Source organism: Vigna angularis, chromosome 4, assembly GCF_016808095.1.
Source record: "Vigna angularis cultivar LongXiaoDou No.4 chromosome 4, ASM1680809v1, whole genome shotgun sequence".
NCBI classification, from domain to species: domain Eukaryota; kingdom Viridiplantae; phylum Streptophyta; class Magnoliopsida; order Fabales; family Fabaceae; genus Vigna; species Vigna angularis.
This window is the reverse complement of record NC_068973.1, coordinates 29,179,981-29,184,643: the sequence shown is the minus strand read 5'-3', so window position 1 is coordinate 29,184,643 and position 4,663 is coordinate 29,179,981.

The window sequence follows — 4,663 nt, the reverse complement described above, 5'->3', positions numbered from 1 at the left end:
TGATGATGTAGATAAAAGAGGTCAAGGATGTCAAATAAATATTTATTCAGTGTCCGCATATAATTGATTTTTCATATATATATATATATATAATATTTATCTAATTAACGTTTCCATGAAATAATTAAAATATTTAATTAAGTATGAAAGTTATTCTTTTAATTTAATTCTTAAATTTATATTTGTTTTTCAATTGGTCTATGACTACCGTGAGGTTTCAAAAAAAAAAAAAAAAATTTATTATTATTATTAATTGACAAGCGTCATGGAGTCCACGTGGCAAGCGGCGAACGCGCCACCTCAGCAGCGCACATGGAGGCAGCAGCGTCTGACGCACCCACTGACGGACACCAGACTGTCGCACGTTGAGGTGAGTCAGCAGCATCAGTGGAGCGCCGGCTGCCAGGTTGTGAACGTGCGCCCGACAGTAGTGGAGTACACGTGTCCTTCTAAGAGTGGACGTCCGGCATGGACTGTCAGAACGAACGTGCGATCAGCGGTAGTGGAAGACGCGTGGCAACTGCATAGTGGTCGACCGTCCGTTATGGGCTGTCAGAGAGGCGGTGAAGTGCGATGCCAACGCAGCTGCCACAGTGGACGTGCGTTCGGTGTCGAGTGGGAATTCTGAACATATTCCCCACTCACTCTACTCGACCCTCTCTTTCTGATTTCTGATATCCCAAATTCTCTCCTCCTTCTCTCTACACTCTCTGCCTTCTCTCTAAGGAAACCACCCAATTCATCTTCTCCAACCAGTATTCCGGCAACCTTGAAGGACGCACGACATCCAAGGCTTCCAGAGAAGACGTTCGTTTCAGACTGAGCAGGTAAGTCTTTTCCCACTCTCTGGACGTTCGTTTTCTATGCATGCAAACTCAATTCTGAGTTCTGCGTTCGTCATATTTCTTAAAGTAGAGTAGTCTGATTTGGTTGGGGCTCGTTCATTGTAGCTTGGTTTAACGAGCGTTGACGAGCGGAGGATTTGTAGTGGAAAGGAGTAATTGTGTGCGTCAGTGGACGTTCGGTCATTCCAGGTAAGGGAAGCTTAATTGATTTAATTCGTGTGGTATGTTTGTATGAACGTTCGTTAAATTACTGCATGAAATTGATGCATGATGTATGATACGTATGAATTGTATGAACGATCGTTATTTGCTGGATGAGTATAATGCATGAGGTTACTGTGTTTGAAGATGCACGAACGTTCGTTATTTTTGGGTGAAGTGAGGTATATGAATTTGCATGAGATTGGCCTGTATGAAATATGGAAGTGGATGTTAATATGAACGTATGAAATTATGAGAATTGGATGAAAAAGGAACTGGAAGATATATGGTATGAAATGAGAAAATTTCCCCTTTGATAGTATGCGTTCGCTACTGAACGGTCATTGACCGTTCGGTTTTCTTGGCAAAAATCATGGAAATGGGATTCTGTCATCTAGATCTGGGTAGAATCCTGGTCGAGGACGAGCGTCCTCACACTAAAATTCTTTGCTTGAGCGTTCGTCCAAATGGTGCTCGGTTTTGAACTGAGCGTTCGTCCTAATGATGCTCGGTTTTGAACTGAGCGTTCGTCCAAATGGTGCTCGGTTTTGAACTGAACGTTCGTCCTAATGGTGCTCGGTTGAACTGAGCGTTCGTCCAAATGGTGCTCGGTTTTGAACTGAGCGTTCGTCCTAAAGGGTATTCGGTTTTATACTGAACGCTCGTCCTAATGGTGCTCAGTCTTATATTGAGCGCTCGCTCAAAATGGGGCTCGGTCTTATGCTGAGCGTTCGTCCTGAATAACGCTCGGTATTACTTCGAGTGCTCGTACTCTTATTTCAAAGTAGCGTACGTCCAACTTCATATTTGCTACGTTCGGTCATTGACTGGAAGTGGATTCCAGATTGAGAAGCCTTATAAACGTTTCCTTGAAGTCTTGAAACGTTCGCATCTGATGTATTCGGCCTAGGGCCTCTACACTTAAATTATTCCTGGTATATTCACGAGCGTCAGTTCCTTAAACTGATTCTCAAGGTAATTACGTTCGTCCAGTGAACAGTACAGTATTCAGACATTCCTGAACGTAACTCAAATTCTGCCGTTCGTACTCTGACTTGAACGAGCGTCTTTTGGGGCTCGGTTTCAGCGTTCGTCCTCGGTCTTATTGGGGAGAGAACGTTCGGTTTTTGGTAACCTCCTAATTAATGATGAAAATGGATATGAATTGATGAATGGCGAATGATGGACAGTATATGAGATGAAAATGAAGTTATGATTATTGAACGAGCGTTCCAGGTAGGAACGACTCAGATGAATGTTGAAATTGTAAAGTATGACTGTGGGAAGTTAATGTTGGCTGTTCGATCCTGATGTTCCGTGAGTGCTCGTCCTCAAGTAGAGGACGCACGTCATGCGTGGGAACGACAGGAGGTCGTCGTCCTTAGAGGTACTTTGGACGAGCGTACTAACCTCGGATGGCAGCTGATGAAGATGCCATTTACCACACCACCCGGGTGCGCGAACGCTTGTAACTACGCAGATTTCATACAGTCCGGACAGTCAGTCGTGTTGAGTCTTATTTTGTGCGTGCGTTATAATGCCTTGATGTGTGATGAATTATGTAATGAATTGTATGACTGATACATGAGTTAAATTAAGTAAGCTTACCCTTTCGTTTCCTTGTGTTGTCCTTTGTCCTTGTACGTCCGTCTTGTCATTGCAATGATCATCCGTGTGGATGTGAGCAGAGGGAGACGAGCGTTTGGAAGAGGCGCTGAATGAAGAGAACCTGGTTGATGTCGAAGTGAAGACCGAGCAGTGAGACACTCGGCCAGTTGTGTAGCCTGTGTTAGAGTGGTCGTTCGACCATCTTATCTTGTTATTTTATTCTGATAGACCGTTCGGTATTTGTGCCGTGTAAACCGTTCGGTCAAGTTTCGTGTACGTTCGGCTTTTTCATTTGTAACTCTGAAGACGTGCGGCTTTGCGCGTCCGTTCTGTAATATTGAAACAGTACTCAAGGACGTTCGTCCTTGAGCGTTCGTTCGTTCTAAATTTTAATTTCTTCATTTTGTTTTTAGTTGGAATACTGTATTGAATTATTATTAAATGTGATTTTCTGATTTTATGGTTTAATACTGTATTTTTGGGATGTCACAACTACATTCCTGAACGTAATTAAAAATAAATATAAGTTCATCGATTCAATTAAAATTAATTAGTTCAGAGACGTAATTAAAAAAAATTCAATAGTTTAGCACCTACTAAAATAATTTTAAAAAATAAAATTCATAAAAAATACAACATATTTTTGTCATTTTTATCAAAGTATACAGTATAATCTTTATCAACTATTATGAGATTATATCTCTATCAATAAATAATGTTTATCAATTCAATCACTAAATTATTATAACTTTATATTATCTTTACTTTTTCTATTAGATTTGTTAGACTTAAACATCTAAGTGTATTTCAAAGAAATTATATTACTTTAATTTTAATCTATGTTAAATACTCTTTGATTAATATAAACTTAATATGCATAGTTTATATTATAATGTAATTATTTTATAAATTAATTTATTCGCATACGTTTCTAACCATACTTTTATTTATAAATATGTTAAAATTTTAGATGAAATTTAAAAGTATGTTTTGATTTTTAAAAGTAAAATTTATGTAAAAAGAATTAGAAATGTATTTAATATCTTAGGAATTTGGGAACATGTACTTAAGCCTTTCTTTATAATTTGGATTTTATCATCAGTTTTAAACCCAAGTCCATTATCTTTTGGATTAACCTCGTCAAAAGTTTGGGTTTCATTATGTCAAAGATATCTGGGCCATAGGGCCCACTTTTATTAAAAAGAATAAAAATGTCTTGGTGTTACAGTACTACGGAATTGAAGTTTTGTCATATTTATAGCATATGTTTTGCTACACATAATAAGGATTCTAGATTTTACTTAGCACAATTACAAATTCTAATCAAAATTTAGGGTTTATAATTTAATTAAAATTCTATTTTACGCATATTAAAGGTATAATAAAAATTGGAGGTCTGAAAAAATAAAGGTTTGAGTAAGAAGTCATATTAAGTGTTTAATTTATATTATTTTTAAAAACTGATAAGTAAGATATTTATTTATAAAAGAAAATCGCTTGAATATAAATGAAAAAAATGGGGCAAACACCAATTTTGGTTAAACGAGCATTCTCCATTTTTAGAAGTCTTTACAAGATATTTCCTAAAATATTTTTTTTTGGAAGATATAAAACACGAAATTAATAACCTTAAAAAATATATTTTATCAAAAAACATTTTTGAAATACATTGCATGCTTTAAAATAGATTCAAGTAAACTTATTGTTGGAAGTCCCACTTTCTAATACTTATTTTGAAATATAATAAACATTTAAGTAACTTTAAATTATAACTATGGTTGTCTTACTTTCTACCAGTTTTAGTAAAGGTTTAATACCTCTTTTGGTCCCTCGAAAGAGGGCCAAAGTTCAATTCGGTCATACCTTTTTTTAGAAGTTGAATGTGGTCCCAACTTTTGTAAAAAGTGTACAATCAAGTCCTTTTTGGAAACGGCGTTGAGTTTTTAACGGAGCAGCTGACAGGGTGGACTGAAGTTAGCTATGTGGCTGTGTGTGGGTAATACGTGGCT